This window comes from Lolium perenne, chromosome 5 (genome assembly GCF_019359855.2).
Source record: "Lolium perenne isolate Kyuss_39 chromosome 5, Kyuss_2.0, whole genome shotgun sequence".
In the NCBI taxonomy this organism is placed as follows: Eukaryota; Viridiplantae; Streptophyta; class Magnoliopsida; order Poales; family Poaceae; genus Lolium; species Lolium perenne.
The window spans coordinates 48,218,476-48,231,459 of NC_067248.2; the positions used below are offsets into that span (position 1 = coordinate 48,218,476).

Genomic DNA, 12,984 nt, shown 5'->3' on the forward strand with positions numbered 1-12,984 from the left:
TGTGCGAGCACTCCTTTTCTTTAGAGTAGTCAAAGTCTTTAGAGTAGCCGAAGAGAGTGGATCACGCAACCCATTCCTAGCTTTGTGGAGATCTGCTTAGTAAATAAAAAAACAAATTGGGTATCCTTTTGAGAACATTGAGCCCAGGGCATAGGCGAAGAGCACATCAACTTTCTCCTCTGGCATTCACATTCAAGAAAATGACAAAGTCAAGACAGCGGGTTTGTGTCCCACATCTGAGCGCAGGAATTTGGGTTGATAAACAAGATAAAAAAGCAGTGGCAGAAGAACCTTCAACAAGGCATGGGTCCAACTCATTGGGACAACCGACCTCGAAACTGCTTTCAAATAGGGTCTCTCAAGTTTTGCTGGAATAAAAAGAGAATGAAATCACCTCAGTGAATCAGTAACCAACTTAGTTGGCTGGCTTTTGAACGAAAAGAAAATGATTGGTTTTTACGCAGGCGAGCATAACTATAAAGAAAGTCTCAAGCAAAAGAACACTAAAAGGGGAGGTTTTGCCTGGAACTGGTGTACCAACCGTTGTATCCTGAAGCATAAATAAGGAAGTAAATAGGAGTCAAAGAAAAAAGCTCATCTGGTGCTGTTGCTCTTTTTACGGCATTTCTTGAATCGCCTAAAGGCTTAGGAAAATCCACTACTATCGTTAGGCTAGGAGAAAGATCAATCCTTCGTTCGGGGACAGCCCTGGAAGTTCTTGTTTCTGAAGAGTACGGGACCGCATATCTAGACCCATTAAGGTCACGAGAAGGCCTTTGCGGATACCTATTTAGTAGAGGTGTTTGGGGCGGAACTTCTATATGGGCATTCACTGTCATCAATTCCAAGAGGAAAAGCAAATTCATTGACCATTTCTGCTAGGATTAGGGGCCCTCAAGATAGTAGCGCAAAAGCTTCGACAATGAGAGAAATAAGGATGCTTTTCTTTGGGCGAAGCCACTAAACCACTATTATTTAGAGGGGATCCAGGACATGCTAACTTCGATGCTATGGGCAGTAAATGGGGGCGAACGAGAAGCAAGAAAGGCAACATACCGTGTTCGGATCACTAAAAGGGGCAATCTTCCACTCAGAAAAGGCCAGTGAAATAGAGCTATTGAAGGTTCGAATTCTCGTCCCCTAGCTTCTGTCTTCATCTTCTTTGCCGGGCTATTATGGTCCTCAGTAGTGAACTGAGTAATTGATTCCGGGACCATCGTAGTGAAGCCCTTTTTCTATGTCTGCGTAGCCCTCCGAAGATATGATCTTGCTGTAGTAATAGCTTTAGCCATTTAAGATCTCTTCTCTCTTTGATTGAGGAGTGGTGTAGTTGCTACTGAATTCCATGAATTTGCAATTGAATTTGAAACAAAGGCGTAAGTAATACTAGTTTCCCTGTCCGGCTAAGACGGGTATGATGAAGGTGTTATCACCGGATTTTGGCCAAATCAGGAGATGGGCCGTAAGTGAAGATGGGCTTGAAAGATGTACACGTGGAGCGTCTTTGAAGCGGCCTTGCACGAAGAGTTTGGGCTAGATTGCTCGTGTATCTGTAAATATAGTAGATCGCATCTTAGTTTAGAATTAAAAGATAGAGTTTAACCCGTGCACGGTTAGGTGCACGCCCGAGTTAGAAAGTCCCTTGGACTATAAATATGTATCTAGGGTTATCGAAAAAGGAGGACAATCACGTTCACAACAAACACAAATCAGGCGCATCGCCACCCCTTCTTTCGAGGGTTTCTCCCGGGTAAGCATCATGCTGCGATCTAGGCAGTACGCGTTTATTCGTTACCTTTTGTTGCTCGTGCTGAAGCGTTGTTGATGGCGAGTAGCACTATTTATCATAGATGTTTTGGGGCTTGCATGGATGTTTTTCTTATGCATATTTGCTTAGCTATGCCGTCCCTCGATATCTAGCTGCCCTTATACCTATCCAGGTGTAAGGGCAGCACCTTGCTTGTTTGTTATTTAGTAGATCCAATCTGTTATAGTTGCTCCTTGATTCTTCAAGGATTGGTTTAATATCTGTATGGTTAGGCCTTGCAAACGGGTTGGACGATCCGGTAGTGCGTAAGGTATGGTTCGTTAGTCCTAAGAGGGATGTTCCGGGAATTGACTTAATGTTGGTTTTTAGGCCTCTTTTAGGGTTAGTTTTCCATTATCTTTCGTGTCTGTTAGGCTCAACTATGCGCAGGAAGTTCCGATCATACGGTGAAAACCCTAAACTATCGTAGATTGGTTTAACTTTATATTGATCAAGCAGGAGCTCCATGTCATCGTTAACCCGACGTGAAACATGGGGCAATCGGCTCTTTGAGCCGATCCACAAGACAACCTGAGAGCCGATCGGGCTCGTATTTAATGTTTACGTGTCTGCCATGCAGGAAACTAATCGAAGCAATCCAACACCTTCCTGACCAGGTATAGGTCAGGTGGCACGCCCTTGCAACCGCTAGGACGTGTGCCGGAACATTTGCGGGACGACGTCGAGGGACCAGGGCCCCCTGCAGTCTTGGAAGCCTCCCGGCTCTTCGTGTTGCTTAACCACTGCTCGCCGGTGGGTTTTGGCAGGCAACACATTCTGGCACGCCCGGTGGGACAATCTTCCGCAACAACCACGTCAACATCCGAGATGGCGGAAGAACCGGTCAAGTACGAAGATCTGCCTGCTGAGCACAAGAAGAAATATGATGATCTCAAGGCCATCTTCGAAGCCGATCTCATCGGCTCTTTTGAAAGGACCCGTTCGCACGGCATTAAGTTCAAAGGGTTCCAACCCAAAGGCGCGTTAGAGGGACTAGATCTATCTCTCCCTTCGGAGGAACGTACCAGAGCCCTGCGACAGGAAATTAACTATGCCGTGGCTCATTCTCTTCGTCGGCATTCTGAGAGCCTGGTGAACACTCTGGAGCGTGTTGCGCTACATGTGGTTCAAGAAATCATGAAGCATCAGTATTCTCCGTCAGGACCTGCGCTAGGGACTCACCAGGGAGAGATACCGTTCTACACTAGGCCACCACTGCCATACACGTTTGCAGCTCCACAGCAACAAGGTTCACCGGCGTACGTCGTCTACAAGGTTGGAGGCGATCCTGGCGATTACCAATTCCTGTATGAGCCGCCCAAGGAGATTCCACATGGATACGTGTGCACGTACGTGCCGGACTGCAACAACTGGGCGAATCAGATTACGGCAGGAGGGGTCGCTGGAACAGGAGTAGTTCTTTGAGGCGAGGAGCGATTCTGGAGCAGATGCTGAGAAACAGGCGTGGCTAACTAAATATGCCACCAGAACAAGTCATGAAAGCTCAACCTCTGCAGCTCCTACGGTGGATCAGATTACTGCAATCTTGAGAGACCAGTTTGGCATCCTGCCAAAGATGAGAATGATCGGCTATTCCAAGCCGTATCCCAACGAGTATGACCTAATCCCACTACCGCCTAAGTATCGGCTCCCTGATTTCACAAATTCAGTGGATCAGAAGGAACCAGCTCAATTGAACATGTGAGCCAATATTTGGCACAGCTGGGCATGGTCTCAGCTTCAGACGAGCTACGTGTGAGGTTCTTTTCACAATCTCTCACGGGTCCGGCCTTTGGGTGGTACACCTCGTTGCCACCAGATTCGGTTCGAACGTGGAAGCAGCTGGAAGAGCAGTTTCACATACAGTATCATTCAGAAGCTACTGAAGCTGGCATTGCCGATCTGACCCAGGTTCGGCAGAGGCGAGGAGAGACGGTGTCTGAGTACATTCAGCGCTTCAGGACCGTCAGAAACCGATATTATTCGGTTCGTTTATCTGAGAAGGAAGCAGTCGAGCTGGCGATAGCAGGCCTGTCAGCGCCGCTCAAAGATGTGACCTTCCAAGCAGACTACAATTCACTGGCGCATATGGTTCAGAAATTGACATCGTATGAACAGCGCCACCCAGAATTGTACCAGGACAAGTTCAAGCGCGTCGCCCTGATCGAGATGGAAGAAGATCAAGATTCTGCAGAAGATCAGGAAGTCGCTGTAGCTGAATGGACTCGGGGGGCAAAACCCGTGTCCTGCAAGTGGGTGAAACAACCAGGGCCTGCAAAAGGGTTTGACTTTGATTTAAGCAAAACGGAGCAGATTTTTGATTTGCTGCTAAAGGAAAAACAGCTGAAGTTACCCGAAGGCCACAAAATCCCCACGTTACAAGAGATGAACGGTAGGCCATACTGCAAATGGCATCACACGTTCACTCATGCCACCAATGACTGCAAAGTCTTGCGCGGACAGATTCAAATGGCGATAGAACAAGGCCGATTACTCTTCGGTCAGTTTGCCATGAGAGTTTACACGAATCCGTTTCCTGACGTCAACATGGTCGATCTTAGTCATTGCTTCAGGAGCGAGCCAGGCTTCTCGTTTGATGTCAACATGGCAGGGCTTGCAGATCGCCATAGCAAGGACAAGCCAGAGAGCAGTCACTCCCGTGGCAAAGATGAAGGGGAGGCCGATCCACGCGACCGGCCCCAGCAAGATGACAGACGGTATTTGACTGAGGAAGAGGTGAGAAGCGTGCGGTATCAACGACCACTTTTCGCGCACCTCCTTAACAGATATGAGCAGCAGTATGACCGACGTCGGTGCTACGACGTAGATGATAAGAGAGATCGTCGGTCTGATGCAGATGGCAGGAAATACCGTCGATATGATAGAAACAATGAAGGGTATGAGCGTCACGCTAGAGGGAGGTCAAGAGAACAAGAGGACATGGATAGGCATTGGAACTATCCTTTCTTCAAACACTGCTGGGACTCAGGAATGAGCCGATTGCCTACAATCGAGAACTGCCCAGAATGTAGACAGAAGAGGAAGGGAACAAATGAAGTTTCAGTGTTCAAGCATCTAGGACCTCTCCCACCTCAGAAAAAACGAGCTGGGTCATCTCAAGATCAAGACTTCGAGGAGTCAGAGGAAGAAGATAGATATCACCGACCAAGGTGGTGCCCTGATGGACTCAGCCACTCCCAAAAGTGCAGAGTGCAACGGCTACGTAACTTGGAGGAAGCCGAGGCGCAGTACCTGTACACGTTGAGGAAAGCACGGCCTGACCTGGCCGTGAAAATTCAGCAAACATTGGAGATGGAGACTCGCCCATCAAAGAAAGTGTGGCGACCCAAGCAGACAAAAGCCGATGCAGAGGCATCGGCTGATACAAACATGGTGTTTATACTCTCGTCAGAATTTTGTGCTCCAAAAGACGAGGAAGTATCAGTGGCACAGTTCGATTGCGGCCCACGACCAGTTATCTTTGAGAAGCCACGAGAGAGGAGCTACAGGCATCTGAAAGCCCTATACTTGAAAGGGTATATCAATGGGCAGCCTATCAACAAGATGCTGGTTGACACGAGAGCAGCAGTCAATATAATTCCGTACTCCATGTTGCAACGTTTGGGACGATCCAATGACGATCTGATCAAGACCAACGTCACACTAAGCGATTTCAACGGCCAAGCGTCAGAAGCCAAGGGTGTTCTGAACGGAGTCTTAACTGTCGGCCGAAAGACCATCCCTACGTCGTTCTTCATCGTCGACAGCAAAAGCACTTATGCTGTCCTGCTAGGAAGGGATTGGATCCACGCTAACTGTTGCATTCCATCCACAATGCATCAGTGCATCATACAATGGGATGGAGATGAAGTGGAGGTTGTTCATGCAGATGACTCGATCGAGATCTCTTTGGCTGGCATGAACATTTGGGATGCAGACGACCAAGAGCCGCTCTCTGGAATCAATCTGGACGGCTGTGAGCGCATCGAAGCTTCAAAAAATGGGGTGAGGCTGGTCTTATCCACTGGCCTGACAGAGTAGCAAGACCCAAGTCTATGGACGTGCGTGGCAAGGCCGATCCCTGCGATCGGCCCCAAAAAATAAAAAGCAAGGATCTCACATCAAGCATGCCACGTAGCTATAGCAGAGAACCAAGAAGTTGTAAACCCTCATTAAAGCATTGCAATGAAAAAGGAGGCCGATTCTAGCAATCGGCCAAAATTAGCCTCAACATGCCTTCTGCCTGTGTTCAACATTGATTCAGCAGGCGATGGAAAGCTGGGGTATGGGTTTACATCAGCTGATGAACTAGAAGAGATTGACATTGGTCCTGGGGATAAGCCACGACCAGCATTTATCAGCAAAAAGTTGGATCTACAACTGCAAGGGAGGCCGATTTCAGCAATCGACTAAAATTATTCTGACCATACGTGTTAGCCGTTGTGCTATTTAGCATGGTGAGTGGTGTGGCAGGCTTGTAGTTGGCTGGAAAGCCGATATCTTCAATTACTTGAAGGATTCGGCTCGGGGGGCATACACACAGAGAAGGTACGAGGCCACGAAGTATGTACCCAGGAGGAGCCGATTCATGAAATCGATCGGCTAATAAAAAATCGGAAATAGAAAAATTTTAAGCACAGCCGATGCTCGGACATCGACTTAAGAATAAAAAGCCGATGCACAGCCATCGACTTTAGAATTACAGAGTTTAAACTGCCACTTGAGCAGGCCTCACTGAAGGAAAGCTTAGCTTTGAGGTATTCTGCTTCCTTTTGGGAGCAAGCAATGGAAGCTTCCTTGTCACAGATGAGCTCTTTGGTGACCCGCACCTTTTCTTCGAGGTCCTTCAGCTCCTTTCGTAAGATCTCAAGCCCAGCAGTGCTGACAGAGGTGTCAGTCTTGGTGTCCAAGGCATTGATCTAGGGAGCTGGGCGTGGCGTAAGTCGATTCTCCGACGAGCCAACTGCACCCTTGACCTGAAGGCAGACAACGTCACGACTGGCCAGAGCTTCAACTGCAGTGTCACTGGGACGTGGGGCTGGATTGCTTCAAGGATATTCTTCACCTCCTCAGGGTTTTCGACCAATGTCTTAATGGGTGAAGAAAGCAGAGCTTTGAGGCGTTGGAGTTGGGCAGCGATGACGTTGGGACTTGGTTCATCACGTGCAGTGGGAGGGGCCGGCCCGATAGATTCAGGATCGAACGACAGCAAGCCTGAGAGATCACAACCCTGACAAACAACAAGAGCAGCATAAGCATGCAGATCAGGGTAAGGGCGAGCCCAACAAGGGGAGCATACCTCTCCTAGGACCATGGGAACAGCCGATGACGATGCAATCGGCTGTGGCGTTTCTGCCTGGGGTTTGGCCAAGGTGGCGACTTGGTCGATATCACCTTTAGAGGTTGTTACGTCCAGAGTTGTGGAGGGCATCAGAACTTCATCAACATCCCCAATGGAAGTTTCATCAGTCTGCACAGAAGATGGTGAGCCGATCTGAGCAGCAAAGCACAAGAAATGAGCTAGGAGGAGTTGGAGAGCCATTACATGTGAAGCTTCTTGGTGCGAGGAAGGGGTGCTGATCCTTCCGAGCCCTCTTGGTGCATCGTCTCTTTGTGCGTAAGCTTCCCTGCCATGAGCTGGAGGGGCAGCAGGTTCAGGGGCTGACCTTTTCTTGGAAGCCGATGGTGGCACATCTGGCTGGTTTTGCGTGGTGGTGTCCTCAGAAGTGCTCGAGCTTGAGCCTCGCCGGCTGGACTGCGTTTCCTCGCTGGTATTATCTTCAGTAGAGGTCTACAAGAGCAGGATTGCCGAACTAACATGCTACTAAAGCCTAGAAGGATGTGCCCTTCAAAGTTTTCCTGGCAGCCACCTTTCTCACTGCTGTTCTCGCCCTGACTGAGGCTCGGGGGGCAGCTGGCCCTGAAAAATCTTTGCTCTTGGGAGCCGATTTTGTTGGAATCGGCTCGATCTGCATCACAACCTTTTTGAAAGGTGGTGAGTTCTTGCAGAAGAGAACCACCGGAGCTGGTGGGAGGAATTCGAAGAGGGAGCCATCATCATTGATAGGCTCTGGGCCATCTTGTTCTGCAGAAGTATCAGCTTCAGCATCAAGTTGTTTCAGCAACGGTCCTAGAGCTCTCCTGAAGGCATTAATTCAGGAGTTTTGCCGTTAAATCGAACATTATGCTCAGGTGTTTTGGAGTCCAAAATCTGGAATTCGCGCGGCTGCGAGCTGGGCCTGTTCGATTGGAAATTTGGGGATCTGAATTGGAGCAAGGGTTGCAGGTTACCGTTTGAGGGGATAACTGAATTGACCTGTCTTGCAATTTATCGTGAAGGACTGATGCGTTGCCATCGGCTCATTGAGCATCGACCAAGTTGACAATCGGCAAAATCAAAGGAAGTTCTTCATGGCAAAGGGAGTTCTTCATTAATAATGGGATTTCTTACATAGAAGAGCTGATTTCTCTCAAAAGGAAGAACTAGGGGATACATTGCCCCATCTACTACTACTGATCCTATGCTAAGGATCCTATCTATGGGCCGTCGCTACCGGCGTCGTCACCGTCATCGCCGCTGTCGGCACTACTCCCGGCGGGCTCGTCGTCGCTGCTGCCGCGGCCGCCGGCAGGGCCCTCGTTGTCCTCGTCCTCTTCATCAGCGTCGTCGTCGCTGTCGAAGTCGCTGAGGTTTCCCGGCCAGGGGCAGAAGCGCTTGGCCGGCGGCTCGTCGGAGGAGGTGTCGTCCTCCTCATCCTCTTCCTCCTCCTCCTCCTCGGAGGAGGTGAAGTCGTCCCAGGAGAAGCGATCGTCATCGCTCTCCTCCTCCGTTTCCCCGTCAGCGAGGAAGCGGAGGTCACTCTCCGCGTCGGTCAAGGATTTGTCATCCTCGGACCAGACGGAGGAGTCGTGGTCTTCGTTGTCCCACGCCGTTGGGGCGAGGATGTCGTACGCCGCCTGCGTACCCCACTCTGGTGTCGACTCTCGAAGGGGAGAGGACACGTAGGAAAGACCCGACGAAGAGGAGGAAGAAGAAGAAGAAGACATGGTGGCAGAGGAGGGCTTTTGGAGTGCTAATGCGAAGGGGTTGAAGAAGGGAACTGCAGGATGCGGTTAAAATAGAGGCGATATAGTGGAGATTTAATGCTCAAGCAGTTTTCGAGGATATGGTGCCAAAACTGTCAAATCGTGCAGAGAAGTTGAGAAGGCAAGGCATCATGATGAAGAATACTGCGACGGTTCTGCTCTGCCACGACATGACCCTTCGAAGGAAAAACAGAGTGGTTTTGAAATTATCATTGCCAAAACCAGGGGGGCATGTGTTATCACCGGATTTTGGCCAAATCAGGAGATGGGCCGTAAGTGAAGATGGGCTTGAAAGATGTACACGTGGAGCGTCTTTGAAGCGGCCTTGCACGAAGAGTTTGGGCTAGATTGCCCGTGTATCTGTAAATATAGTAGATCGCATCTTAGTTTAGAATTAAAAGATAGAGTTTAACCCGTGCACGGTTAGATGCACGCCCGAGTTAGAAAGTCCCTTGGACTATAAATATGTATCTAGGGTTATCGAAAAAGGAGGACAATCACGTTCACAACAAACACAAATCAGGCGCATCGCCACCCCTTCTTTCGAGGGTTTCTCCCGGGTAAGCATCATGCTGCGATCTAGGCAGTACGCGTTTATTCGTTACCTTGTGTTGCTCGTGCTGAAGCGTTGTTGATGGCGAGTAGCACTATTTATCATAGAGGTTTTGGGGCTTGCATGGATGCTTTTCTTATGCATATTTGCTTAGCTATGCCGTCCCTCGATATCTAGCTACCCTTATACCTATCCAGGTGTAAGGGCAGCACCTTGCTTGTTTGTTATTTAGTAGATCCAATTTGTTATAGTTGCTCCTTGATTCTTCAAGGATTGGTTTAATATCTGTATGGTTAGGCCTTGCAAACGGGTTGAACGATCCGGTAGTGCGTAAGGTATGGTTCGTTAGTCCTAAGAGGGATGTTCCGGGAATTGACTTAATGTTGGTTTTTAGGCCTCTTTTAGGGTTAGTTTTCCATTATCTTTCGTGTCTGTTAGGCTCAACTATGCGCAGGAAGTTCCGATCATACGGTGAAAACCCTAAACTGTCGTAGATTGGTTTAACTTTATATTGATCAAGCAGGAGCCCCATGTCATCGTTAACCCGACGTGAAACATGGGACGATCGGCTCTTTGAGCCGATCCACAGGGCAACCTGAGAGCCGATCGGGCTCGTATTTAATGTTTACGTGTCTGCCATGCAGGAAACTAATCGAAGCAATCCAACACCTTCCTGACCAGGTATAGGTCAGGTGGCACGCCCTTGCAACCGCTAGGACGTGTGCCGGAACATTTGCGGGACGACGTCGAGGGACCAGGGCCCCCTGCAGTCTTGGAAGCCTCCCGGCTCTTCGTGTTGCTTAACCACTGCTCGCCGGTGGGTTTTGGCAGGCAACAGAAGGGCAGCTATTTCTGCAAGCATACAGACCCCAGGAGATCGGTGGTCCCACGTCATGCTCTACCTCAAAATAGGAAGAAACAATGAAGCGAACCCATGGCTTAAACCTGCTTATTATACTATAAACAATGGAATACCTCAAGTTGGATATAGGTGAGGTGGGACTTAAGAATGCCTTGTCTGGAACATCTCTTCAAAGCAAGAATTAGCGTATAGAAAGGAAGCAGCCTTTCAGCTGCTTTTAAAAAGTCCCCTTCGTCCAGAGGTTAGGACGTCGGTTTTTCATGTCGAAAACACGGGTTCGATTCCCGTAGGGGATATAATATAGATAGCCAGCCCACCCCACTTCTCATTTCTCAACACCTGCTTTCTTCCTTTCCCTTAGCTTGGTATAGCTAAGATTTGACCTAACCCACTATAAATAAAGATGTGGTATTATCCAGTGACGAGACTCCGCCGGAGGAATTGCCCTAGCCGCCCCAGGGGGAGTTTTAATTAACTTGACTGGAAGGACCTTCCGACAGGATCCAATCGACCTTAAAATGCATGGGTGCTTTAGTGACGGATCCTACCTCCCCAAGCTATGAGGCAGATGTTTGTTGTGGAACCGCTTCTCGATACCTTAGCCGACTCCTAGCAACTTTTAGTATCATCACCCAGCCAGGGCTGGCTCCAAAGATACCGCATTTACAGGTCTTGGTGAAGACCATTTCACCAAGACCTGAACGTGTGCAGCATTTCCTCGTTTGACCAAGCGACGGTACAGGATTTCTTCAGGCTCGACACAGAGTTTGTCCAATTGTAATGCAGGCGGTAGTGTAAGAAATACTGGTGTGAAGTCAGGCACCTGTACTTTGAGTTGTGAAACATGAAAAACAGGGTGAACTTGACTTTGATCCGGCAGTTCCAATTTGTAAGCCAGTGATCCTATCTTCTCCAGGATTGTATAAGGGCCAAAGTATTTCATAGCAAGTTTAGGAAAGGGACGGTTAACCACTGAATGCTGTGCATATGGTTGTAATTTGAGCCTTCTCTCCCACATTGAAAGTTCTAAAAGCATCTGCATAGTGTTTCATCTTGTTTTGTGCTCAAGCCAGTTGCTGTTTCAGCCAGTCAGAGTAAGCTGCTCTGTCCTGCATGAAAGCAGTAGCCTCTGCAGACTTACTTCCTTGAGCAGGTAGCATCACATAGTGGGGATCTGTACCATAAAGAGCTTTGAAAGGAGTAGTGCCCAATGAGGTGTGGTAAGAGGAATTGTACCAGAATTCGTCCATGGATAGCCAGGAGGACCACTTAGCAGGAGTAGTGCTGACAGAACATCTTAAGAATATTTCTAAACACTGATTAACTCTCTCACTTTGACCATCTGTCTGTGGATGGTAGGCAGTAGTGAGAGTCAACTTTGTGTCACATTTCTTGAAAAACATCTTGCCAAAATGAACTTGTAAAGATCTTGTCTCTGTCAGTCACAATAGACTTAGGGATACCATGGAGCTTAACAACATTGTCCATGAAGAGTTGGGCTACTTTAGTTGCAGTAAAAGGGTGCTTGAAGGGAAGGAAATGTGCATATTTGGTATACCTATCCACCACCACAAGAATGACTGAGAATTGCTCAGATTTTGGTAGGCCTTCTATGAAATCCATTGCAATATCTTGCCATGGGCCTTGAGGGATGGGTAAGGGTTGAAGTAATCCAGGGGGCATAATTCATGCTTAGCTTGCTGGCACACTGCACATTGTTTCACAAAGGTTTCCACATCTACCTTAAGACCTTTCCAGTGGAAGAGATTTTGCAGTCTTTGATAGGTAGCCTGTGCACCAGAGTGACCTCCCATTGCTGAAGCATGAAAAGCAGAGATGATTTGAGTTTGGAGGCCAACATTAGCCCCTATCCAGACCTTGTCATGATGTCTGATAATACCATCTTGTAAAGTCAAACCTTGAGCATTAGAACCACTGATAGCTAACTCCTGTAACAAGCCTTGGGCATGTGGATCCACAGCATAAGAATGAATGACTTCTTGCATCCAGACTGGTTGCACCACAGAGAGAGCTTGGAGTTGCATATTGTGTGCTACTCTAGACAGAGCATCAGCAGGCTTATTGTCTGAGCCCTTCTTATATTGGAACTTGTATTGAAGACCAATCAACTTGGTCATTGCCTTCTTTTGAAGTTCAGATGTGAGGGACTGATCATTGAGATGGCACAAGCTTTTATGGAGAAGCGGATGCGCGGAAGTACTACTAGATAGAGGGCGCTGAGCACATTCGTTTCCTTGCCCAGTTTTGCTAGTAAATGGGCCTCTAAGTAAGTAACTTCTCCACTTGTCAATTGCCATAATGATTGCCAAAAACTCTTGCTCATAGATAGATAACTTTTGATTGGCTGGGCTGAGGGCCTTGCTGTAATAAGCAACTGGGTGTTCACTTTGTAGGAGCACAGCACCCACACCTGTGCCACAAGCATCAGTCTGTTGGCGTCAGAAACCCACCGGCGGGCAGTGACTGGCCAACACGGTAGAGCCGGGAATGACTAGGGCTGCGGCTGGCCCCAGTCCCTCAGAGCGACGGCCCGCAAAGCCTCCTGGTCGCGCGCCGATGCTGGGTCGCAAGGGCGTGCCACCTGACCTATACCTGGTCAGGAAGGTGTGGATGATGCCTCGCTTAGTTTCCTGCAGGGCACACACGTACACGTTA

At 48.6% G+C, this 12,984-nt stretch overlaps 1 non-coding gene across 1 annotated transcript; it reads left to right on the forward strand.

Moving 5' to 3' along the window:
- The first annotated feature begins 10,532 nt into the window (after positions 1 to 10,532).
- Positions 10,533 to 10,604, forward strand: TRNAE-UUC (transfer RNA glutamic acid (anticodon UUC)). Its single transcript has one exon. It is a non-coding gene; the product is annotated as a tRNA-Glu (tRNA).
- The last annotated feature ends 2,380 nt before the right edge of the window (positions 10,605 to 12,984 follow it).